This window comes from Caloenas nicobarica, chromosome 1, assembly GCF_036013445.1.
Source record: "Caloenas nicobarica isolate bCalNic1 chromosome 1, bCalNic1.hap1, whole genome shotgun sequence".
NCBI classification, from domain to species: Eukaryota; Metazoa; Chordata; class Aves; order Columbiformes; family Columbidae; genus Caloenas; species Caloenas nicobarica.
Genome location: NC_088245.1, coordinates 32,608,522 through 32,635,698, shown reverse-complemented (window position 1 = coordinate 32,635,698; position 27,177 = coordinate 32,608,522). Strand labels below are relative to the sequence as shown.

At 42.5% G+C, this 27,177-nt stretch overlaps 1 protein-coding gene across 1 annotated transcript in view; it reads left to right on the top strand.

Annotated features, from left to right (window-relative positions):
- The first annotated feature begins 1,548 nt into the window (after positions 1–1,548).
- Positions 1,549–27,177, top strand: part of PRICKLE1 (prickle planar cell polarity protein 1) — a 65,649-nt gene continuing 40,020 nt past the window's right edge. The window contains exon 1 of the mRNA XM_065635842.1: positions 1,549–1,738. The gene's annotated coding sequence lies outside the window, so the exon portion shown is untranslated. The remainder of the gene's footprint in view (positions 1,739–27,177) is intronic.

The window sequence follows — 27,177 nt, the reverse complement described above, 5'->3', positions numbered from 1 at the left end:
TTAACGTGCCTGCCTGTCATAAAGTTGTAGCCTAGGGTTGTAGTCTGAAGCTGTTTCCTGTGAGTGTTATATTTTTATTTTTTCAGATACAGAAAGATGATTTTTGACCAGACTGGATTCCAGATAACAAACTTATTCTGCTAACACAGGAAAACCAAATGTACTTCAAAACATGAAAGGAAAATTGCCATTTCCTAACCTCAAATAATTCCTTGTTTAGAGAATCAAGAGAGACGCTGCCAGAGAACAGACCAGATTTCAGCTTTATATTAAGCTTTCATGGATCCAAACACATTTGTTTCACCAAGTGAGGAGAGTTTGTGATTGCTTAGAAGTCATCCTGGTAAAATTCTCTCACCTTCTAAATTGCCTTTATAGAGAAAAAATATAACATTAAGTTAAACGTCTACATTAACCTTTCCTTTGATTTTTTTTTCATTGAGGATTTAAACACTGCAAGACCTCAGAGAACCAGGAGCTCCATTCTTGTTGCTTGAAGGGTGTGAGGTGTGAGCAACTGGGACAAGGGCTGCAAACTCCAATAGCTTAAACAGATACCAAAAGTACTGATAACGATACAAGGGAAGGGATTTAAATGTATACCCGGCTACTTCAGTGCCTCCTTAACGCCTACCGCATTCGTTTTGCCATCTTACTTATGTTAAGAGCAGGGCAGCTTTGCTTTGGGAAGCGCACACCCCTGCCAGCCCTCTCGGGGAGCTGCTCCGAGCCCGGGGCTGCGGCTCCACACTCCGGGGGGCGAGGGCCCCGCGCCCCGCTCCTCCAGCAAAATAAAAAATCGAGACAATTAAACAGTATTCCCCGAAAACAAAACAAACAGTTTCAGAACAAATATGAGGCCTTGGTACTTATTTTAAAAATGTTCTTTAAGCTTCAACGATTGTTTGCTGCTACCCTTATGTACTGTCATGCTGAATAAGCTATAGCTAACTGGAAAGTTAAATCTATTCACGAGGTGTTAATGTCTACATCTTATTATTTGCAATGTCCCGGGTGCAGCCGGTGGGGATGTGGGGATGTGGGCAAATACAGCCGGAGCGGGCTCCATTGCCACCCCCTGCACAGGTCAGGGGGAAGAGTTTTTTATTAACTTTCCTTCTCCTGCTCCCTCGGCGAGGAGCCAGCAATTGGCTTCAGAGCTCTGTCTGACCGGAGGAAACGGAGAGGGGAGCCTGCCCGTCCTCCGCCTGCTCCCTGGCCTTCCCATACTGGGGAGAAATGGGGTTTTCACAAGTTTTGTCGTCCCTTCCCCGCGGTTCAAGCAGCGCTGGACCTCCCCGCGCGCCGCCGCCGGGCAGCCGGGCTGGGCGGGGCCGAGCCGAAGCCCCGCCCCTCCCGCCCCGCCGCCCCGCCCCGCCGGGTTTTCCGAGCCGCGGACTGTCCCGGCCCGACGGCGATTGGCGGGCGCGGCGGGCGACAGCCAATGGGCGCGGCGGAACGCGCATGTCGCCGTCCGGGGCGCGGGGCGGCGGAGCCCATTAGGGCGGGGAGCGGGCGCGGGGCTCGGCCACTCGCGGCGGGGCCGTCGGCGGCAGAGGCGGCTCCGGGCGGGCGGTCCGAACCCTCCGCGGCGCTGCCGGAGATGCGCGTCTCTCGCCGGCGCTGACTCCGCGGGGCAGAGCCGGGTACCCGCCTCCTCCGCTGTCGATGTGACGGACCCTGCCGCTGCTTGCCGCTCGGGAATACGTCGCCGTGGTTCTACCGCGCAGCGGGGAGGGTAAGTGGGGGCTCCGGCGGGGGAGAGCCGGTAGGCGCGGGTGGCAGCCAGCAGCGACGCGCCGGGGCGTCCGGTGGGTCTGTCGGGGCGCCGTCCGCAGCCGGGACCGTGCCGCTGGCCGTTCCTGCGGCATCCCGCCCGGGGTCTGCATCGCCGGGAGATGTCTGCGCGGAGCCGCCGAGCATGGAGCCGGCACCCGTCAGCGCCTCTGGCGCAGCGCTGTCCTGCACAGAGTTGTTGGACGGGGGCTGCGGGCTCGGGAGGTGGCGAGGGGTGCTGCTGAGCCCCGCGGCGGCTGTCGGCGGGGATGGCGCGGCGCCGGTTCCGTGCCCCGGCGGAGGGGAGGGCGCGGCGGGCCGGGGCCGCCGGACTGAACGAGGGTGCAGATACAGCAACTCAGCTGTTGCCTGTCAGCGGGGTGACAACTGGCCTCTTCCAGGCAGCCTCCGCCTTCTCCCTTGTCCTCAGCGAAGTGTCCGCGTCTCGGCGCCCTCCTGCTCCGAGCGGGGGACCCAGGGGGTCTGGGGGGGTTGACCTCGGTTTGCCATCCCGGCGGCACCTTTCAGGCTCTCCGCTGCGAGCGCGTTGTGCTCTTGGGGGTGACACCACACCCCCCACACCCCCCCCGGCAGCGCCTGAGAGGCAGTACGGACCTAGCCCAAGTTGTTGTGGTTTTTTTTTTCCTTTCTCAATGAAAAGAGCTCTGGAAAGGCGATGGACGCTCCTTGAGCGCCTTCTCCCACATTTATTCCCACCGGCGGATTCAAACTCCAGCAGCCACCATTTATCATCTGGCTGGGCTGAGTCCAGGGCGCCTTCGTTGTGGTCCGAGCCTGGAGTGGCTGGGTCTGGCCTTGGACAGGAATCTGTCATTGTATCCCAGCGGGGTGGCCGAGGAAAGCAAAATAAAGCACCCGCCAGTACCAGTGTTTCTAAATGCCATCAACTGGAGAGCCAGGAAACACAGCAGGGGATATTTTACAAGCTCTCTGAGAAATGTTTATACAGAGGATTTAAAGGTTAACAATGCATATTCCCTACATTGTAAAACCTAAAAGGTGGCAAAAATAAATGGCTAGCATTACTGCTGGTGAAGTTCCCTCTTTTTGTTGTTTAGCTGGTACCTGAGGTCTTTAAACTGCCTGGTTTTGCATGGCAAACTCAAGAGTGACTGGTGTGATTTTCTAGCAGGATGTGTTTTTCTCCCTTTAGCTCTAGTTATTATCTCTAGGAGCAAATATTGTTATTTGTATTACTTCTCTACAGCACAGGTATATCACTTTAGCCAGGTTTTCTTCCCAAAATGTCAGCAGGTCAGAGTGGGCTTGGAAAGGGAATGAAGGGGAGAGGGGAGAAGCAGAGCACTTAACTCTGACTGCAGTGACAGATTCTTTCATTTCTCAGCGCAGAGCCCCGGATGAGCCGGGCTGGTGCAGTTCTGCCAAAAACACGGTTAATTGTGTCCTGTAAATCAAGGTCCACAGAGCTGCTCTCTTTCTGTATAACAAAAGATTTTGTAATGAGTAAGCCCAGATCAGTCATATAAAAATTTTAACATCAACTGGGCAAGGTGTGTGTGTGGGGACCTTACAGGGTTAATAGCTAAACTATTAAGATTGGAGTCAGATGTGGGTAATAGCAACAGGAGAGTCTGGTTTTTCCTAATATCCTGTAGTATGATAACTCTGAAGAAGGTAATTGTTTAAAAAAAAATCTGTTTCAGTTTAAGATTTATTGAGCAAGAAGAACCTTATGTAAACATAAGAATCCTTTTCTTGTTTGGAAAGGCAAGAAATGGCTAGAAATGTCATCTGAACTTAAAAGTGAAAGACTACAAACTATGCATGGCTTTCCATGCATGTGTGCAAGAGTGTTATTAATCTCACTTTCAACTAGCTTATTTTATGTCTTAGGGGGACTGGGGTGTTTAACTTGGGCTTTTGGCAAAACTGCTTCTGTGGTTTTTGTTTGGTGTTTTTTGTTTGGTATGCGTGCTTGGTTTGGTGTTTTGTTTGTTTTTTTCCCTAGTAAACAAGTTCTTTCTAATGTTTAATAAAATGTTTAGAATACAGGAGTAGGAAATATCAAGTGTCTTCCAAAGGAGAAATGTTGGGTGTGGGGGAGTGGAGCCAGGTTTTACTTACATATGTAATAAGCTGGGAATGTATATTTGTATATAAGGAGAAGATCTGAAGAATGACTTGGCATGCTAATGACCCGGCTTTTCAGAACTTCAAGAGTTTGGTCTGTCTCCCCCTATGGTTATAATAGGAGATTAAATGCATTTGGCATATTTAATTAATTAGCATATGAAAATCAGATGGCTTTTACTTTGTCATTGTTTTCCTGTGAAGCTATTCTATGCTAACAAACATCTACATTTTAGAGTAATTTAAATGGCTTTGCTTCATATTAGGTCTTTGCAGATGGCTTTGACCCTTTCTAATGCTGCAGCCTAAAAGTCCTTTCCCTTTGTAATATGAATCTTGTGTAATATATTGTCAATGGCTGCTGTACACAACTTCTAACAGAACAGACTGAGAGTTGCACTTAAATTTAAAGCCTCTGTTTGCTAGGTCTTGTGCATTCCAGAGTTAATTGTATGTGCAGTGGTGAAGTCCATTCAAAACAAACAAGCTGGGTTTTGTTTCTGTTTTCTACTACTTCCTTATCCTAAAGTAAAGGGATCCCTGCTGTTGGGGTATAAAAACATCCTCTGAAACATTGTAAATAAAATTGTCATATTGGAAAATTGTTGTATGATATAATATTACATTAAGAATACTTGATTATGAGATGGGTGCACAATGACCTGGTGGTTTATACCAATATTCAGCTTACCCCTTTGTATTGAGGCTTAAGCTTCAGTTTGGCCAGCACTGTGTTCTGCTTGTGCTGTTTAAACAGAGGTAAACTTGAGGTTAGCTCCAGTCATTAGTATATGCTTGGTGTAAGCCATGCGTGCTTAGGTCTTGCTCTTGGAATTGTTTACAAAAATGAGTAGCTTTTACTTGTGTGCTTAAATTGTTTGGATTAGGAGTTGTATAATGGGAAGAACCATCTTGGAAGGATACAGCACAGCTATTGCGAGTCTTTCCCCCACTCCCACCTCATGGCTGAAGAATGGTGGGAAGAAACATGTTTTGCAAGTAACAGCACACTGAAGTCGTAGCATTTCTGGAAGAAACTCCCAGATAGACTATCAGATCACATTTTGCCAAAATTACGTGTTTTTTACAGAAACCGCAGTTTGGCTGCTGGGTTGTGGTCAAAGGGTATTTCCAGTTACTGAGGGAAAAGTCTGCTATAACTCTTTGTATTTTGCTTGTTTATATTGTGCACTAAACACATTATACTTATTTTGGCAATACTAAATGAGCAAATGACTTCTCAGCACAAGCTGACAGTACTTCTCAAGCATGTTCTTGTGCAAGGAGGTTTTTCTTAATGTACAAAATGAGTGACATGCTCAGATACAAGAGGCATGAGCCAATACAAACACTTTTGGTATTTTAGAAGCATCTGTAAACGACAGAGTTTTGGTTGTGGGTTTTTTTTTCTAGTTTACCTTTTATTGGAACTCTGCCTGGAAGTCTAACTCCTTAAATATTCTTAAATATAACCATAAGATTGGTGAGTTGCTTTTCAAGATCATTTTGAACCTATCGAGCTCAGAGTGTTTTTCTAGCTTGTAAACTTGGGGTAGGCAGTCTCTCAGGCAGGCCTTTGTTTTCCAAGTGGATTACACATCAACAAAAGCTGGAACTGTGTTATTTCAGTTGTTCTGTACCAAAGTCATGTACTCTTGTCTAAGGTTTGTGTTTGAAACATTGATTTATAGCGCTTGATAGCTCTTGCTGTTCTGCCTTGTGTGCTTCTCTCCTTCATTTTCCTTCTCTTCCCCCACCCTTACTCCCTTGCTCTCTAGTTCTACCGAGTTGGCAATAAGGTGATGAGAGTGTTATGGAGTGTGCTTGCAGGTTTGTATCTATGACAGTTTTATTCAGTTACCCCTCTTTTATCCAAGCACAGATCCCACAGCTTGCAATTAGTGTCTTTGACTTCAGTAACAATTCTGGTTTTTTTGAAATGTTTCCAGTTATGTACAATATTGGCTTCATGGAGCAGCTGCATGCCAAAAAAGCATTTCTAGCTGCCATCCAAATATTGAAATACGATTGCTTTGCTTTTATTTAAATTCTGTTTTCTGTGATGTTTTTATAGCCACCTTTTTGAGCTTGTTGCCTTCTAACTTTGCATCAAGTAGCCTCAATCTTAATATTGCATGATTCCAGAACTAGGCTTTTCTGACAGCAATTTGCCAAATCCATGTCTAATGTTTGTGTTAACATGATGTATATGAAAACTGACTTCTCAGTGGATTTGATCACTGATTTGTATAATTGCAATTGACATGATTAAAAATCTGCATGTCAATATCATGATGCTTATAATAAAACTTAGACTTTTTTTTAAGCAGGGTGTTTTTAGTACCTGAAATTTTCTTAAAGGGAGTCTTCATTGTCCAAACATCTTAATTTATGAAGGTGTTTGAGTGCTCTAAAAAGAAAATAAGAATATAGATGCAGTTATGACTATAGCAATATAGGCTTCAGATCATGCTGTGTGGTAGGACTCTTGCATCGTCTTGTTCTGTAGGAAAGCTGCATCTTCTCCCACCACTCTTTAAAATACTGCAATGAAAAGCTTACGTATTAAGAATTGTACAATTGAATCTTTAAACATATCTAGACAGATACTTCTACACCACTCCTCAAAGCACATGTCTCTTCTGTCTTCCCATGCTCCTCATTGGAGCAATGTCAACCACATCTGACACAAGTGCTGTAATTGTTCAGCCTTACCTGTTCTACCCTCCCCTAATCTCTTCATTAACAAAGTACTGCTGTGACAGAGGTAGTGCTGGCTCAGCAAGAGGCGCCACCGGGGCACCCAGACACTCTTGCTCAACCTGTCAAGCACTTGGGGTAGTTGGACGCTGCCCTCACCCATGGCCCGTTCCTCTAGCAACACAAATGCACAATAACCATGGCACAAATTGAAAGCCACCTTGCACTTTCAAGTGTGGATCAACTTGTCTAACCACAGTAAAAGCTGAGTTGTTTGCAAGTATGTTAAAAATTAGTGCATGATTAGTGAAGATGTTTTTTAAAGATCTTTTTGTAATCAAATGTTTCAGTTAATCACCCAGAAGTTCAAAAGTGTTTATGTAAAGAAATTGAGTGTTTGTGTGCATACTTTAAGACTAATATATTTTGACTTTATTCCAGCCTCATTTCAGAAATGTCATCTTTTGCAAGAATCAGTATTTTCATAGAAAAATAAAAGCTTCACATGCTGAGCTGACTATTCAAAGTGTAAATATTTGTATACTTTAAAATGAATTTTATTAAGGCATTGAAGAAATGCCTGAACCTAGTGTATTTGCATTTATATATACAGACTGCTAAACGAATTATGCTAGGTCTAGAACTTCACTGGTGAATTGCAGATGTTTTTTGTAAAAGTATGCATATGGCTTTCTGAGAGCTTTGAACTGTTTTCTCATGCTTCACTCATCAGAAAGATCATATGGATAACTTTACTGTGAGAGGTTTTTTTCGGTCTTGTTTGGAAAGCATGGTGGATCTGTGTGATAAGTATTGAGTTCCCATTCATCCAGGACTGAAATAAGTTCGTTCTGTGCCTATGGAATACAGGAACAAGATACGTAGAGGATATGTTTATTTTTAACAAAAGAGTATAAAGTGAGTGCAGAGGAATTTATAAGCCTGAACAGCTTGGCAGGCCAATAGCCAGCAAATGTCTTAGAATACTGCCAAACATGTAGAAAGCAGACCGGGGTCTCACCTGTACTGAGGTATGAGAAAAATCCATAACTTCCACCCTGGTAAGGATGTTGTTACGCAGGATGCAGCTTTGTTCTGTCCTCTCAGCAGCTCAGTGTAGGTTTGAATTTCAGCAGGTATCTACTAGAAGGTACCGCTACTATTCAGGAGAAATGTTAGCTGCCTGAAAAAAGCGAACAGTTGTGTTACAGCAGCTCTTCTCCACAGCCAGATTCTGGAGCGTGGATCCCCTTTTCGGGGGCACTGGCCTCCCCTTGGGAGACCCAGGAAAGGGAGCTGTGTACAGTGGTGAGGCTGCACGGTGAGAGGGAGCCCTATGTGTTGCTGTTGTGCTCAAGTATGAACTGCGAAAAAGCCATGGAAGGCCTCGCAGGGAAGGATGCACTGCTGAGTAGGTTAGTGAGCTGAATGGTTGATTTGGTTGTTTGTGAATCCAGTAAGCATCAAGCTTTACCCCCTGACCTTTCATACAGACAATCTGCTTGGACAATCTTTGTGGAGGATTTCAGGTGATGTGAAGCTGTAGTTCAGTGGTCCATGCTAATAGCCCATTTCTTTCTCAAGATATGATTTTCCAACTGGTGATTTCGTGCAAGAGCAGCTTTTATGGTTTTAGAGTAGCTGTTAATATATTGAACTTGAGCAATGCAAGTATTTGATTGAACTGAAGTGACCACAGTGACAAGCAAGCAGCTGTTTCATTGCTGCAGATTTATTGCTTTTCAGATTTCTTTGCAAAAATCTCCCCTGACACTCAGAGCTCTATTGTCTAGTTCTGAATCTGCCATCTTTTAGGCTGCAATTTTGACAGGTTTGTTTTTAATGTCTTGCTGTCTGTCTCATATTGTACTGTAGCTGTTTATAAACCTTTTTGACCTATTAGTTGATGTCTTATTATCCTGGAGCTGATGCTGTAAATAGGTACTGATATAATGAAGACCTTGTGGTATTATATTGTAGCACAAAGGTATACTTGGTTCCCTTATTTTAGGAATTGAGGTGATACCAGACTCCTGTTTGTTTGAGGCTCTTTTTTTTTACTTTGATATGTAAGTCAGTGTTTAACATCTAAATACTAACTCTCAAACATGCAAAGTTGGATATTCAAGGGCATATGTGTTTGTTCTTGGATCTCTTTCCACCTTCCCACAGCCTCTGGAAGGAGGCTAATGCTTTGAAAGAAGAGGTTTCATGAAAATCAGCAGGTATATCTTGAATAATGCAACATTTTTTCCATGGGTAGAAAACATCCTCCTTCTTGCAGTCCTGTGTATTTACCTTCTTCCTGCTTTGTTGCTACTAAATCAGTCAGTATTTAATGCAATTGTGGGAAAAGAATCTAGACTTGTTTTTAAAAGGAAACTGCTGGCACATCTTCCTACTGGAGTGCATGGGGAGACGTAAAAACCAATGTGTGAGGTGTGACACCAGTTGTGCATGTGAGTGAACATGTGGGAAGAACATCTGCAAACAGGCAGTCACAGTAATATTCTGTCAATGTTGGACTTTGAGTATGAATGACTTCAATCTTGCATTACTATGGTATATAAATCTGATAAAACAATGAATTAAGTCTGTATTCCCTCTGTAAAATACTCAAGCTATTTCTCTTGCACTGTTGCTTCAGTGTTCTGGCACAGCTTGAGCAGGGACATAGAGATGACTTGAAAATGTTTGGGGGTTTTCTTGCTCTTCGCTTTAACTGAGCTTCCCAAATCAGTACAGGCCGGTACAACGATTGTGTTAGTGCACAGAGTTGCTCACTGAGATGGTGAAATGGGAGCTTCCTAATCAGATGCTGCTGCCCAAAAAAACCAGACTGTAAAGCTGTAGCTTCTGTTGTGCCATAGGTCCAAACCATCAAGTGGTTTTGTCACCTATATATCATCTAGTGCTTTGTCTGACTTAAGTTCCAGTCACAAGCGTTGCTCTTTCTAAGTACTGTAATATTAGCTGTCCAGATGATCCTGAAGAGTTTTGGAAGATCATCTGTTTGAGCTTGGGTGTGAGTGATGATTAGGCACCATTTCTACTTATGCAAATAGTAGACCTGCTTCCCAGTTTCTGGGAATGGAAAGTCTGTGTCCTTTGCAAAGAAAATGGCCTGCTCCTCATTTTATAGAATAACTGTAGGAAAATGTAAATCAATTATGTCTGTCAGAAGAAAATGCAATATTTATTTCTATTTTTTTAAGCCAGTTTAATGACTGGGCTTCTGATTTCTTAATACTAGTCCCAAGTCTTCAAAAAAAAAAAAAAAAGACCCTGGATAAGCTGCAAGTTCCCGAGCACCACCCCCAGCTAGAGCCTCTTTGCCTGCCTTTGCTTGTGTACTCTATCGGTTTCACAGTTCATATACTTGTGGTTGTTTTTAAAATCTCCCCCTGTACTCTGGTGGGAAACATGTCTGCAGTTTCCTTTCAAACACACAAGGCTTGATTCTCCTCTCACAATGGCATAAATTGTGAAGAACTCCACTTGAAATCAATGGAAGCAAAGACATGTGAAATGGGGTGAGAGGAGAGCCCAGCCTCTGGTTTCTATTTTTAAGTGAGTCTGGTTAACCTAAAATTGTTCAATGTGCCACTGTGACTTTAGTTTGTAGATATCGGTTGCTATGCTTGTTTCTCTTCGTACATAATGTTTCATTTTCGTATGTAGTACATTACAGCTACTACCCCTAAGCATGATGCATATTTCATTGATTTAATACCTCAGTACTACTACATCAATTTTGGTAGTTAATAAGCAATAGGGATGGTAAAATACTTACCTTACTAGGGTCAGATCCTACAAAAAGTCTGGGGTGTAGCTGTATTCCTGTGCAAGCCCTGAAGAAGAGAAGGCTGGGTTGGCTCTATCCATACAACTTAACTTTCTTGGTGGCTTTCTATTGCTTTAGTACTTCTCATCTGTGAATCTTGATTCCTAGTTATCCAGGTTCAAGATGCTAACTCTATGTAAATAAAACTTCTTTGCCTGTTGTTTTTCCTGTGCTTATAAAGTTTGTCTCCATTCTTCAGCTTTGTACATACTCAAGAACTCTCGTGTTTTCCCTGAACAGCTAGGTACACGTGGCAGTAAACCTGGAATCTCCACACACAGCTTCTGCCATTGCTTAAGTTTTGGTGGTTGCTCAAATTTGTTTATTTTTTGGCAATGGATTATGGTCCTTAATTACCATCAGTAGTCAAATAACTGAATGAGATTATACAGCAGTGCTGTAAAAACTGTTCATGCAAGCTATGATCTGTACATGTGTGGATATCTTTGAAAACAGTCACCTTATTCATTAACCACTGCAACAGACTCCAACTTCACTGCTGTTTAGTTTTTGAAATTAATGCTGTATTCTCTACCTAACTGAAACATTGCTTTGACTGCCTCTTTTTACAGTTTAAATAAATAACGTGAAATAGTTGACTCTTGTAATGCATTCTAACATGGAGTGGATCTATTGGGTTATTTGAATTTGTTTTCTGTTCGAGTAGCAAATTGGAGGTGTCCACAAGGGAGTACGTTTAAATTTGAAGTATGTAGTGGGCTTAGTGTATAACGCAATCAAGTTAGAGAGAAAATGTATGATGTGAGGGGAAACCCTGTGGTATTTAGCCTCTTGTGCTGTTCAGTCATTAAGCTTTCCCCTTCAGCTTTAACCCCCCACCCCTCAAAAAAAGTCAATGGTTGCTTAGCAAGTATGTGATGGACATTCATATCGGGGACAGAAGATGCTGCGGAAGCTTGCTGTGCTGCACAGGGTCATGGTGTTGCAGACTTCCATCTTCTATGTGGCTTTCCAGCCACAAAGGTGATACACAACTGGCTTCTGACCTCTTGGCTACAGTAATTCCAATAACAAATTCTCCCTTTTCCCTGCTAAATTTTCAGTTACCATGGGAAAAATCAAACACTTAGATATGTGACTTATAACAGTGAATTGATTATACCATTAACTGTGGTTTGGTTTTTTTTGAAGTATGGTTGCCTGACAGTGAGGTAGCATGATGATGGAGACTAATCTAAAGCGTGGTGTTCACTGCTGCTGTGACTGTGTGCCATGGTGCTTGCCTATAGCTGATAGGAGAAGTGGTGAGGGCAGAGAAGAGGGTGTATAATGGGGATACATATGCTTGTCAATCAAATACACTCTTACTTCAGAGTTGGATGCTTTTCAGTTTTGTTCTGGTAGAACAGTCCTTGTTGTGGAGTAGGGAACTGACAGCCTTCTGAATGTGGAGATGTGCAGGCGGTCTTCCTGGTGGCAAGTTTGAGTCTCAAAGCCATCAGATTAAAAATGAATAAATCTGTCATACCAGTTTTAGATCATTTTTAAGCACTTCTAAGAGTTATTGTTGTGGAGGCTGCAGTGCATGACTGGGAGAGAAACTACTTCTGGTAGCATTTTCAGAGCATAAGGTCCAATGTGCAAAAGTCATCTTCGGGTACAAGAGAAGCAAAAGGGCATTGTGGCTAGAGTATGAGAATCTCTGGGAAAAATTAATCTTTAATGCAAACTGGTATATACAGAAAGCTTGAAGAAAGGTTGAAATCTTTGCCAAGCAACGTGAAGCACCTTATCAGTTTCATGGATGAAGCAGCTTCCACTGAAAAAGATATGGGAGTAGAAGAGCATCCTTTTGGCTCTTCATTAGTTTCAGTGGTTGACAACTAGTCAAAGACACTATCGTGCAATAAGGATAGTGACTAAAGTCTCTGAAGAGTAACTTTCTGCCTGTTGGGAAACTGGTGATGTAAGACCCGACCTCAGGAAATTGAGACTTATTTAGAGATCCATAGCTTGAACTTGTTTATAGGTAGTTTTGAGAATCAGTCTGCACAAAATACAGAGCTGATGGTGCAGCACTGCTGCAAGGCACAAATCTGGTTTGGAAGTAGCAATAAATCCAAAGTAAATTTTACAAAGCAGTCCTTCTAGTAAATAATTCCAGACCCACTTGCTCGCAGTCTTGATTCATATGTAGGTATCCTAAAAACTATGACTACTGAATAGGTCACTATGTACCTATTCCAGGCATCTTTAAGAATTAAGTTTTTATGCTCACACAGATGTTTCTGACAAGAGGCCTGTGGATGCTTAGCTTCTATGTCTCTTGTGACAGTAAGCAGGAACATCTGGGAGGAGTGTGTGGCACCTTTTCAGTAGAACTTTTCAGTTGCAGGTCCATGGCACAGTGTACAAAGTAACAATTGCATATTCTTAAAGAGTTTTAAACATGTGTTAATGACAAAAGTCATTCACTTGTGTGGAGGGAAGTAAAGCAACATTGTGATTAATGCCAGCAGGCTCTGAGTTTTTATCTTTGTGTCCTGTTTAAGGAAGGTAAAAATGATAAGTCTGGTTCATTGTGAAAGGATGTATAGAAAAGAAATATTTCTTGATATCCTTCCAAAGTCACTATTTAAAGACAATTTTGTAACATTGTCTAACAGCTTTGTGGAAGCCTCACTTTTCTTTCCCTTGAAACATTTCCAGCCCCCACCTACAAATTAGTTCATTCTGCGATACTTTATGGAATAAAATAAGTATCAGAAGGACGCACTGCAGAATAATGTCTAAATTTCTGACTAAATTATACTCACAGCTTGGTACGGGTATGAATTTTACCCTTAAGAAAAACAACTCAGAAGACATGTGAGCCTGTGTGCATGGTGCACCTGTAACACCATAGATGCACATGTCTATAAAAAAGCTGGAGATCTGCATCTCCAAAGCTGAAGCATTTCTGTAGCTGTTGGGCCAGCACTGGAGGGTGCGTTACCAATGCGCAGGGCAGACCGTACCTGCCTGAGGAGATGTAGGTGGATCTCAGACGTCAGAAAGAGAGGAGAGGTGCTTGGGAATCCCAGAATGGTTAGGGTTGGAAGGGACCTCCGAAGATCATCTAGTCCAATCCCCCTGTCAGAGCAGGAACACCTAGATGAGGCTACACAGCAATGTGTCCAGATGGGTTTTGAATGTCTCCAGAGGAGATTCCACAACCTCCCTGGGCAGCCTGTTCCAGTGCTCTGGCACCTTCAAAGTAAAGAAGTTTCTCATCGTATTCAGATGGATCCTTCTATGCTTCTGTCTGTGCCATTGTCCCTCATCCTAATGTTGGGCACCACTGAAAGGAGTCTGGTCCCATCCTCTTGACATCTACCCGTGAGATATTTATAAACATTGATGAAATTCCCTCTCAGCCTTCTCTTCTTCAGGCTGAACAGACCCCGCGCTCTGTCTCTCTTCATAAGAAAGATGCTCCAGACCCCTAATCATCTTCGTAGTCACCTTGAAACTGCATAGGTGACAAATATGCAGAATTAATGATAGTCCCAGACATTTTCACTTCAATACTGAAATACTGCAACAGGGCTTTAGCTGCCTGGTTGGGCAAATGTCACATGTGTACTCCAAGATGGCAGAAGACATACTAGTTGACTGGTGTGGTATGGAAAGCTCTTGAACTGTGGTGTCAGGGCTCTGTCCGCCTCTGATTTCCAGTGGGGTCCTCATGGTCCAGGAGGAAAAGCACCATGTGCCCTTATCGTCCCCCTCTGGAAGGAGCGTGATGGAGTTGCAGCCATGGAGCTGATGTGACTCCTGATGGTGGCTCAATTTACAACCGAGGTCAAGAGAGGTTCTCCTCCCCCTCTACTCTGCCCTGGTGAGACCACATCTGGAATATTGTGTCCAGTTCTGGGCCCCTCAGTTCCAGAAGGACAGGGAACTGCTGGAGAGAGTCCAGCGCAGGGCAACAAAGATGATGAAGGGAGTGGAGCATCTCCCTTATGAGGAAAGGCTGAGGGAGCTGGGTCTCTTTAGCTTGGAGGAGACTGAGGGGTGACCTCATTAATGTTTCTAAATATGTAAAGGGTGAGTGTCACGAGGATGGAGCCAGGCTCTTCTCGGTGACAACCAGTGATAAGACAAGGGGTAATGGGTGCAAACTGGAACACAGGAGGTTCCACTTAAATGTGAGAAGAAACTTCTTCTCAGTGAGGGTGGTGGAACACTGGAACAGGCTGCCCAGGGAGGTTGTGGAGTCTCCTTCTCAGGAGACATTCAAAACCTGCCTGGACACCTTCCTGTGTAACCTCATCTGGGCGTTCCTGCTCTGCCAGGGGGATTGGACTAGATGATCTTTTGAGGTCCCTTCCAATCCCTGACATTCTGTGATTCTGTAAAAGGTTGGTGACTGACAGAGAGCGCGCTTCCCCGCTCACCTCGGCCTGCGAGGCGGCGGGGGCGGGAGGCTGCCCGCGGGACGGCTCCGGGCCGGGGTGGGGGGCGGCTCGTCCCGCCCGTCCCCGCCTGGGCCCGGGGCCCCGCGGGCAGCGACAACGAGGCCGCGGCGGGAGCGACGGGCCGAGGCGTCGCCCCGCCGCCGCCAGATGGCGGCCGTGCGCTGGCGGCCGGGCCCGGGCGCGGCCCCCGCGGGAGCTGCCGGACGGGCCGCGGGGCCCGGGCTGGGCCCGCCGGGCGGGAAGCGGCTCTCGGGGTTTTGTGGGAGAGACTGTGACAGGCCGTGCTGGGTGCGGGGAAGTGCGAGTGCTCGCGCTTTTTTCGGTGCCCTTTGTGGCACTCGAACCTCTTCACCTTGACTGTATTTCAAGACTCAAGTTTGGGACTCGTTTAAAAGACTTCTTTGTTGTGGCACGGAGAGCAAAATAAAAAAAAAAATTGCACCCCTCTCTCCCCCTTATTATAATTCTACTTGAGTGAAATAAATTGGTTTAAAGGATAGATGGCCATCTGCCAATACAAAAATCAGAGGATTCGCTCTATTTTCCGTCCCTCTGGTTGCTGTGTCTGTGTTAATTTACCACTGTCCAAAATTGTACGGAAACCCAAAGGAAAAGGAAACAAGCTCGAAGGTCCCAGCCCATATGCTCAAATATGTGTTTAGATGTACAGCTTCTGAGGTGACATCTTGCTTCATTTATTCTGTCAGAAGATGGACATGACTTTGTGGGTACGGCTGGAGAAGGTGAAGTGAAGCAAAGCCTTCGGCCTCGACCTGCCCTGGGTGACCTGAGGGCTATGGCAACCATGGTGTTCTCTTCCTAGAGGGCGAGCTTTTCCTCACCGCGCGCGCTTTCCCTAAAAGGCCCTCTGGCAGGACAAGGACGTGTGTTGCCTGTTGTGGTGGCAGCTCCGTGAGGGTGTAAGTGGTCCCAGTGTGTAGATGGAGGCAGGAGCCATCCCAGTAACAGCTACTGCAGAAACACAGGACACGAAAACCAAGCACTTTGGTGTATCTTTCTAGCCTCCTGGTAAGCTGCCCAAACTAGTTTAACCAGGCCCAGGAGAAGGCAGGGAGGAAGAAAAGGGCTCCGCTGAATAGCCGGAGGAGCGCTTCCTTATCATTCTCATTCCTGGAGAGCTTTTGTGCTGAAGTGAGCCTGTCCTGAAGGTATGGGAGTGAGATAGGCCTGCCTGAGACCGCAGGAGAGATGTGTTTTGTTAGCTTAAGAATTCACGTATCCCTGTGCACATACTGTTAACATTAGATAATCACGAGGAGGCCATTTGGGGTCACTAACTGTTGGTCCTCCTGTGGAAGGAAGGATGGGCAGGTGCTAAGCTCAGGTCTGCGGAGTAATCCAGCTTGGGACGTAGGCTGAAGCTGCCATAGGTTCCCTCTAATGGCCTTGGAAGGAGAAGGGGCACCTCAGGAGGTCACTGAGGCTTCAGGTGGACTGTGCCTTCCAATGATAGTGTCCATCCCTCTCCACGGATGCAGGGCCACCATCAAATAAGGAAGGGATGTGACTCACCTGACAGGCCTGTGTAGCCCATGGCCAGAAGATTAGTGGATCAAAGCTGTCGAGCTCTGAACCCTGAGCTGCGTGCATGGTGAACTCCTTCACCTGGATTCAACTAGTCTGTGGAAGAATTACACTTGGGTGAAATATTATGTGTGCAGAAAATCTAATGCAGAAAAGAAATGGGGAGGAATTGCTGGCAATGTGGAACTCAAGTGTCTGGCCAACTTGACCAAAATATTGTTTCTAAGAAAAACACTGGTTTATTTTTAATTTTAAGCATATGGTTTGACAGTTTATAGCTAAATCCTTGTGAGCATTATCCTGTTAATGTGAAAAGTGTTACTAGCTTTGTAGACTTTCTGGGGCTGTGGGACAGAGGTGCTAATAATGAATCACCTGAGTGGCAAGTGTGGAAGCTGTTGTCAAATAGACCAGAAGGCATTTTTTTTATCTTCTACAAATACTGGCTAGTGCTACACCAAACAAGACCTGTCTCCTTTTGTATGCTTCTTCCCACAAGAGAAAGAAAACATTCTTTCAGGGGTGTTTTTTTGTTTCTTGAATTCAATCTTGGGAAAGGAAACCCTCGGTGGTAAATAATTAGGTTAGGAACTAGCAGGATGGGCTTAAATAAAAGTGCCTCCTTCAGCGATTACTCTCTCTTCTTAATTGTACAATGGACTTTCTCAATGCTACTTCCTGGTATTCATCCAAGTCCTCCAGCCCCAAGTACCTGTAAACAATTAACATTCTCCCACATGGTGCACAAACCCTTGGTCAGTGTTTTACAGGCTACTTGTGTGTGGGAGCAGTTTAACCTCCTCAAGGAATCTTTCTGTCCTCCTTCTGCCGTTCTCTTCCATGTCCTTTCCTCCCAGTTGCTTGTTGTTGATATGCAACTCTGAATATGGCACTTTCTATGTGATGTTATTGTCTCCTGTGTGCTGAGAAGAAGCTGTAATTGCACAAAAAAGTCAGGTTTTAATTGTATATCTCTCTAGTCTCTAATTGGTTTGCACCTGTGTATTAATTTGTTATAGTAATAAGCTGGTGATGGAAACATGGAGTTCCACTCTCTTGTACTGAAAAATTTCTGGACACCCTGTAAAGGTTTTTTTTAACTGCTGTTGTCATCTTTTTCTGGATTTGAACAGAGTATGTTGCTAGTTGCCTCGTGACTGGGAAAAAGCACAATGTAGGGATATGGAAGCAAAAGCTGCTATGAAATGCACATTGCCCAGTACTTAGCTTGGTCATTAGGTGGCAGGAGTTAGGTCTGTGATGCTGAGCATCTTATAAGGTGTTAATATGGATTGAAACTTGACGTGTAATGAGAGACTCCCAAAAGTGTAGGTCTGAATTGCAGGACTTACTGGTGTGAAATAATACTTATTAGCCAACAGCAAAAGTAACTAAGTGAAACAAACCAACCAGCCACTCATTTACCAACCAAAAAGTAAAAACGGTCAACTCCTATGTGCTTCTAGAAAATGGGAGATCTCTTAATTGGCAGCTTTCTTTGAGTGAAGCATTGCTCAGCTCTGGTGCTATTTTTATTGTGCAATCATGAAACATGAAAATTGCCATGGAGAAGTGTTCAGTGCTCAGTACTGCTTTTAAAAAGGAAAACAAGCCCCAGATTTTTCAATGTTATTCAATCAGCATTCAGTTTTCATCAGATGATGCACAGTTTCAAATATGCCTGAATGATCACCTAAAAACCCCAACGTTTTTGAATGTGAGGAAGTAATAACAACAACATAGTTGCATCTCAGATGCCAGCTCTTTGAGCATGAGCAGCAGTTGGAGCCTTTGAGGATTCAGGAGGTAAAGTACATAATGCTTGTGATCGTGTTCTTGGTCTTGAGCAACCTGCTCAAGAAAATGACTTCAGGGATCAAAGTTGCACATATTTTACACTGAAAGAGTATGAATAGCAAATTGCTAGAAATTTTGCCCAGTAATGATAATGACTGACAAACTGAGACCTTCAGAACAAAGGAGGAATGGAAATAGCCCTTGCATTTCAATTGGCTTTTCTTACAATGTTAATGGAAGACTAGTGTTTCTTAACAAATGCACTTTGCATTTAAAAGTTCAGATACTTTTATTGGAACTTGGAATACTTACAGTGAGACTTATGAACTAGCTGAATGTTTTGTCTGACTGACCATTTCTGATTAATTACAATGCTAGAAGTAGATCGGATTGATAAGGCATAACCCTGAAGCTGCTTCCTGTACGTGATCTTTAGTGTTTTTAGAATTCTTTTCTTATCACATTCTAATCATGTCTGGCAGTATGATACATGCCTCTAGGGGATGGCAGACTGTGGTCTTATGGGATTCTTGCTCTTAAGTCTTCTAGTGTAAATTTTAGGAAGCTTATATTGATTAGGTAACACTTCTGCCTCCAAGTGGATCACGTGCAAAGAGCAGTACAGCAATACAAAAAAATTGACATTACAGGCAACAGTCTGCAGTTGATGATCCATAGTTCATTGTTTGTGCTGTGACCAGAGCAAGCTGAGGTTTGGCAGGATTGTTAGCTCAAAGAAAGCTTAGTGTTGTAAATAACGATTATTCTCATCTCAGCGCTGCTTCACTCTTTAAAAAGTCTGTTTAAAAGGTGGACAGCTCTTCTTCTTTATTGAAGCTTGTACTGAATGTCAAAGATGTTTCTTGAAATAAGACAAAATGCATTGAAAAACAAGGACAGGGTGTTTTTGTTTCTTCTGGAAGCTCAAGTAAGTTCACTGGAGGGCTCACATTACATGAATGACTACTGCTGATGGTTGTGTCCACACAATATCTCTTTGCTTCATCAAACCATTTTTAAATGAAAACCTAAAATATATGCTGTCCCTTTCTGTAGAACATATAGATTTGTGCCCTTGGCTGCCTTTTTTTTTTTCCCCTCAATAGGACTGAATTCACTTGATGGACCAAGATCATGAGCTGTTTCTGTAAAGCCTCCATGTGGTACATCAGGGCAGCATCTAGACAAAATGCTTCACAGAAGTGTGTAGTACCACTGGGGAATTAGCTCATAAAACAAAATTATCTGAAATGCTGAAAAAGGCCATCTTCTGTAGCATGTCCAGCTCAGAAGTTCTTAACTCTTCTAAGCTAATATTTCGTGAAGGCAACTCTTTAGCAAATTTACCTTGTATAAAAATAATCAGACTTAGCAACTTTGGACTATTACTGGCAACATCTTTGGAAGCATCTCCTTTAAGACCAAATGAGTTTTTAATCATCTGCACCCTAACAAAGGCAAAAAAGTCACTTAAAGATTTATTTTCTTGAAGTGCTCATGCTCAGTTTATAGATTATGCTTAACCTGCATCTGTTCATTTTACTTGCTTTTGGCTTGTTCCCTAAAATATTACTGCACTATTGCTATGGAATACCTTACATTATTCGGATAGAGTCACATCTGGCAAGTATTGATCACTTTGGCACATTTACACAAGATTATGTTTATTCCATCAAAAGCATATTTTTCTACCTGTGCTTAAAAAAAAAAATCCATTAAAGACTTGAAGAATTAAGTGTGAATGTGCCTTTTTTTTCCCCGTTCCTTTTTTTTCTTATCAGTAGAGCCTGTCAGGAACATATATAAAAATTAAACTCATTACATAACTAGTCTCATTTCTATCGAAAGTATTGCATATGTTCTTTCCTGCTACTGGTTAACTTGGTCCAGGCTTGGATCTAGTCTTTTCCCACTCAAAGACTTGAGTGTGGTGGGGATTACAGAAGGAAAATAGTACTCATGGGAACACAGTGGTTTAACATACATTGGTAGAGATCAACTAACTGAGAATCTGGAGAAACAGAGAAGAGACAGTAATTACCTTATCTACTTTTCAAACAGTTCCTCCTTTCATTTGAATAAAAACAAGCTTGTAGTGACCCAATACAGTTGGAAATGAAATGACAGAGTAGCTGTGACCTGTGTGGGAGCTTCAAAGGAAAACTTTATAAGGGTGTTATACTAACCAGGAAACAAAGCTACTATAACTCACTGAAGTATAAGCGGTGCTTGTACATCTGTACTGCTTATAGTTTGCCTAAAAAAGCAAATACAATGGACATCATGCTTAATGTTACAAATTCATTTTAAGGGGACAACGGTTCTGTAGCACTTCAAACACATTCTCACCAAACTGAAGCAGCTGCCATGCTGCATGGGGGAGTTTAATCACAATTGTAAAACATCTGTCTTCACACCCATGGATCACTGGAGAACTGATTTTTGGTTCCTTAAACTTATTTTATCATTTACACTTATTTTTGTCAGGTCAAACCCAATACAAATCCGGTGTCAGAGCTGGCATAGTTAGTTACCCAGTGTGTTCCCCACAGGAGAAAGCACAGGTGTTTTTGTAGAATTGTTCTGGTTTGAAACAACCTCAGGAGGTCATTTCTTCTAATCTCTCTCTCTTAAGGCAGGGTCAACTGAATTCAGACCTCCCTGTATCAATGCAACATTTGGACTTCCGCAGCATGCCAGTGTCTCTACAAACTGTATCTTCATAAACTATAATGTTTTTAGTAAATTGTGTTCCCACTGCAAGAATGGGGATAATAGAAAAATTAAACTTTCCTTCCCTTATCTATACTGTTATTCTTTGAGGGTTCAGTACTGCATTAGTTATAAAGAGTGTGGTGACCTGTTTGTGTGGCTTCCTTCATTCTTGGATGCCTGGTTGCTGAAATACCTGGCTGTGTGGTTGTCTAAGTGTCCCTTCAGTAACAATACCTTCCAGTGCTGTTGGGAGGTGATTAAGATTCAATTAGGCTCTATGTTGGTTTTCTTTTGAAAATAGCTTCTAAAATATTAGTTTAAAAGCTGTATTCATGAAATATAGACTTCATGTTTCTGTTTAGAGATGTGCTATAAGTGATGGGCAACTTAGGGGAGATTTCAGTCTAAACCATGGAAAAGATGGGTCTAGACCCAAATGGCAGGTGAAGAGAACATGCCCTGGGAAAAAAGGCCCATCTTCAGATCTTTTAGGTCTAGGATGAGGGAAGTAATTACTAAAGCTGAAGTCTCCTACATGACAGCCTTTTTTTTTTTTTTTAATGTTTTTCCTGTAGATGAAATCTGAGAGCTTTTGTCTCTAGTGTCTTTCTTTAATGTGTGATAGGCAGCAAGATGGAATTAATTCAAATCTTAAATATATTTTGTGTGTAGTCAATGGTGTGTTTGGTTCTTATTTTGCCATCCAGTCTTCTGAATCTTTTTCTAGTGCACTATAATCTACTTTGGTTTGTGGGTTTTTGTTTTGGGGGTTTTTTTTGGGTTTGCTTTGGGTTGTGGTGGTGGTTGTTTTTTGAAAGTCCCAGGAAGATGCCACCACTTGAGTTCGTTTTTCAAAGGAAGACAGCTTGGGTTTTTGTGTCTAATTTGTGTCATTGATCTTGATGCACATAAGAATCAAAAAGGACAGTGGCAAGAGGCTTAGGAATGCTTAACAACTGTCATTGACCTCTAAAAATTGCTGGAGCTTGCTAGATCTTGAATGCTAAAATTAGTCTCTGTTCATTGTGACTGCGCCAAGTGCTTTTGTAAACATCTGTGTATTCTGTCCTTCGTTTGATTGCTTGATCTGTATTGTACCCACAAATGAAAACTCAGGTATGGTGTTAATAAGCAGCTTCTTGTATACATCAGGTGTATAAACGTAGAAAAACAAGAAGGCTTAAAAAAAAAATAATGCATTCATACTGTGCGTCCACTACTATGCTCTTAATGAGGATTTCAGAGGTGCCACATCTGAGGACATGTAGAGAAGTGCAGTACCAAATTGTGTGTTGCTTCCTCATGCAGCTTTGCTAAGTATGAGTTCTTCAAAGAAGTGAAGTGTTATAGAGCATTAAAGTTAATTGACTGTTATTGAAAGGATGGTGCTCTGACATTAATTTATATTTTATAGATACCTGCATAAAACCTTTTGTTAGTAGTTCAGCTTTGTGATCTAATAGCTATTAATAAATGCAGTATGTTCAATGTGGTTTTAAATTCTGTGAACATGATGACATTTTTAAAATATCAGTATATTCTTTCAGAGAACAAACTTCTTGCCTGCAGTATGTTATTGAGTCCCCGAAAGTGGTGATAACAACCTTCATAAATGCTTGAACTATACAGAGATTAAACTTGATCTGGGCAAGTTGTGGATATGAAGTACTTGCCAAAAATTGTTACTTGTTACATCCTGCTCCTAGGGAAAGAAGATCCTGATTGCAGCTGTGTAGTAAGTAGGCCACACCATGCTTTAGCAAAGAAGCCAAGAATATAATAGGTGTAGAAATCAATGCATTTGAAGTGATACTTCTAGTTAAGTGATGATGGGCTGATATACAAACTCTGTATTGCCAGTGATCTGTGCTATTCTTACTGTGTTTAAATTTTCCTGTGTACTCTTGTGAATATAAATCTTAAGGAAAAATAAAGGCACCAGATTTATTCCTGCAATTAAAAAAATGCAAAACGGGCCATGCATCTTCACATGGCCAGTTGAACTGTTACATGATCTCTTCTGCTATTACACTGTGTGCAGAAAGTTTGGATGTTTGAAAAAATGATTACACAAATACAGAGCAGTAAAGGAGTGGAAAATAATATCAGATTCTCTAGCTGCAGTGAAAAGCAGACTCAAACTCTAGTTGCTGAGGTTTCTGTAGTGCTTGGCTAGTAATGCATTATCTTGCCTTATTCTTGACTTTGAGCTGCTATTGTGCTGAAGTGTGGGTCCCGGCTGTAGAAGCCTTTCCCACTTTCTGCATGTAGGAATGGCTGGAGCTCTGAGAGAACAGATTGTCTGGCCCTTTTTTTTTTTAAGCCAACCTTGTTTCCAATCTGGTCTGAATGCAATCGGTTATCTGTAGATAGCAAGCAGTGACTGGCTATGAATAACGTCTGTGTTACTTAAAAGTGACATCTGTGACTTGCCAGACTGCCTACGTGAAATGCTTCCAATGATCTTGCTGTTGCTCATGTGCCCGTGTAGGAGGGGATGGCAGTCTTGGTGCAGGACCAAAGTGCTCTGCTTCGCTTTGTTGACCTGGGTCTCACTGCTTGAGCCAGAGATCCCCAGATCCTGGTGTACGTGACCCTCTGTGAAACGGTGCCCAGGGCCACAAGCCACTCCTGTTGCTGACAGCTGTGCCCGCTCTTGCCATCGTACAACTGGTGGTGGGCAGGAAAAACAAGACTTTGGAACACTTTTTCAGAATGTTTCCTTTGCTGAAAGAGCTTATGTATCAAGGTCGACTCATGAGAATTTCACAGAGAAAGCTGAATTTTCATTTCCAGGGTCAAAACCACAAATCTTTTTAAAGTAATATGGACAGTAAATCACACTGGTGGTGGCTGAAGAGTGTATTTTAGGTGACTTCTGAGCCTCATCTGCCTCTAAGAAGGGAACAGAAGGATAGTTGCTCAGCTGTGGTTAAGACCGGGCTCTAAAAGCCTCTAGTACCTCCGAGGTGAGGGCATACATAGTGAATAGAAAATAAAGCTGATTCAAAGGGCTGCAGTTTCTTACTGCTTGCACTCACAATCTGGAGAAGACACTGGTGACAGATTGCTCTCATTGTCATGGCAAGTTCTTTATTCCACTATATTTGATGATGCTGCTGGGCTTCAGCCTAGCGATTGTGGCACCTTTCCCTGCCTGCCCTAAAGTGTGTGTAGTGTTTGTACTGTTTGTTTACAGGTGGGTCAATGTTTGCAACCATTCAGAAGAGATGGAAATACCTTTTTCTTTTTTTTTTTAGGAGAGAGGAAAACTAGCAAAGACTGTTAATTGAACTAAATCCGCTTACTTATCTATAACCTCTCACATCTACTAGCTGTCCTGAGTGTTGGTTTAACAAGGAATCCAGAGATATGCTCAAGTACTGAAGAAGGCTGGTTTGCCGTGCTCGCATCTTTCTTCTGAGTTGGTAGAAATGGGACAATGACTCTGGCATATGGGTCGTATATATGTTGTGCAGAGAAGTGGTTTTAGAAAGAGTTCTAATAGTGAGTTCTGTCTAAGAAACAATAATTACAGCTTTGAAACCTACTGAAGGAAAAGACTGAATGCGGTCTAAGGATACTATTATTTCTATGATTTTTTTTTAAAAGCAAATCCACAACATGTGGGATTTAGAAATGGAAATAGGTTTAAACTCATAATGTTAACTTAGTCATATAGCCTGAACAAGATCTCCCAAACATAGCTATTACTTGTTTTTACCAATTGATCATGAAAAGTCAAGGTAACCAAGTTTGGCTATCCCTGTGTTATGCCTAAGGAAACCAGACAAGGTTGTGGCGTGGGATGCCTCATAGTACTGACCACGTCTGCATGTAGTTTGTCTCCTAGACCCTGGATGTTCTTCTGGGACTTCTCTTAAGGACAAATGGATAAGTCTTTGCTGCTGTGCCAGTGTTTCTTAAGCTAGCAGGAGAGGTTTGGGGCATGGGGTTTTTACTCCAGACCTGCTGTTAACTTCATGTCTGTACTCTCCAAAACCAAAGTCGTTCTCCACCATCCATGTAGTTACTAATTGATTGTTTTGAGGAGCTATAGTATGCAGATATGAAGACTATCCTTTGAAACCAACTCTTGAATGTGCACAAAGGATCTCTCTTGCAGTGGATGAATATCTTCACAGACATTAAAGGTGTGTCTTTATAGAAGTTCTGTTTACTGTCTAGCCAGGAGATGGCTCTGTCTAGCTGTTCCCAAGGACATCAACATTTCTGAAGCTAGAAATAATTGGTATTCCTTGGGAGAAGTGTGTTTAAAACTGGTATTTTTATGCATTTGTTTCATGAATTGCAAGATACCTGCAAGGAAAAGCTTGAACAGGAGGGAATTCTGAACAGAATTACAGTAAGAAAAATGGATGCATATGGACATACTCACCTGTAACTGGAGATCTGTTTGTAGAAGGCTGAGATAAGGGCCTTGAAGTAACCAGAACCTGGCTACAAAAGCCAGGTAAGCACTTGCAGGGTTGTCTTGCTGCTGACAACAGCCTTTGGGCTGAAACATAAGCAGCTGTGAAGCATGATTTTCTTATTTCTCTACAAGTCTTGTTGTACCTAGTAGCTACTCCCACTGATCTTAAAGTAGAATAATAACAGTATGTGCTGAGTGGCCTCATGCTGTTAAGCCACTGATGTTTCCATCCATCTCACTCACAAGAAGAGAGAAAGGAGGGCTGCTGATCTACTCTTTGCTACTTGGTGGTCCAGTGCAAGACAGGGAGACCCAAGAGGCAGGAATAAACATAGATTGTTTTACTAAATTGAAGCAGCAAGATCAATACTTGGGAAGACTCATCTTCAAAGAACAGTTGTTGACCACTGTCTAATATGCTGCCAAAAGGGAGGAGAGCATGTCAAGCATCTTACCTGCTGCAGAGTGAACTATGACATGAAGGAAGCATGTTGGGCAAACACATTTTATAGTTAAAAGACTCAGCTGAAAGGACAGCTACAACATGACCATGAATTGTAATTTTGAAGTATTAATATAGATGCTGATAATTACAATTCTTACACCACCTTACTCTTTTGTCATCTAAATGTGCACAAGTGAATCCTTGCAGACTAGGCCAGGTGAAGTAACTACTGGGTATCTTGACTACAGTCATAGATTCATAGGTCAAAGAAAAGTGTAGTGTTTTTCTGATGGACAGTAGTTTATTAACTGTTACTTTTTTTCTAAAATCAAATTAAACCCAGGTAATTGACTAGTATAAAACTTTACTGTTCTTGCGTTGTCTTCTCTGTTGCATTGCAGATGACTTGCTTAATTTAGACTGACATTGATAGATCCATAGAGATTTCACCAAATATGGGTCTCTAAGTAGAAGTTTTCTGCCTAGTTGTACTCTTTACAGATAACAAATGTTGCTAAGACTTTGCATAAACAAACATTACTGAAAAAGGAAGAAACTATAACTTCCAGCCCCTAAGCTTTCAAGTATTTGTCAGAATTCTTGAATTCCAGGCACAAAAATGTCACATGATGTATTTGAAAGTATTGTTGTACAATTGTTTGAATTGGTGGGGGTTTTTTTTTTCCAGTTCTTTATATTTGGTGAAATTTTCATGAGTGTTTAATGCTGAGAGATCAGCCTTTCAATTTGTAAATGAAGATCTATACATTTAAACTCGAGCAAATTTCTACTGAAAAGAGAAAAACAAAATATAAGCATTTTAAAATTGCAATAAATATGCTGGTGTAATGAGTAGCATCTGTTCTCCAGGGGTAGGACTCAGTTTAGGACTTCTGGAAGTTGCTTGGTTTACTCTTTCTTTACTTGCTGCTTCCTTTATGGACAAGATGATTTGCATTTTTCTTGATACTAAGATGCCTATGTGATCTTGACATAAGAATCTCAAATTATTCAACACTTACGGGAAACTCAGGGTAGTAAATATGAGTAAGTTGGACATTATTATTGTCCGAGCTTCTGAAAAGCTGGACTTCTCTGTGAGGTTTCAGTATCGTTAGGTTGTGGGGATTTTTGTTTGGTTGGGTTTTTTGTTTGGTTGGTTTTGTTTTGTTTTTCCCTCTTCCTGGGGTTTCATGGAACTGAGTAACTTCTGGGCACACAAGGCTGACTTGTTTGGATGCCTTTTTTTTTCTTTCCTCTGAGACCTGATACTTAGATATTTATATAATAACGTTCACATATTTGTGACCTCTTATAAAATCTGTGTGGCTGAATGGTCTTCCGTAAATGTTTTGCGCTGTGACAAAGTATGAAGATCTAATCAGTA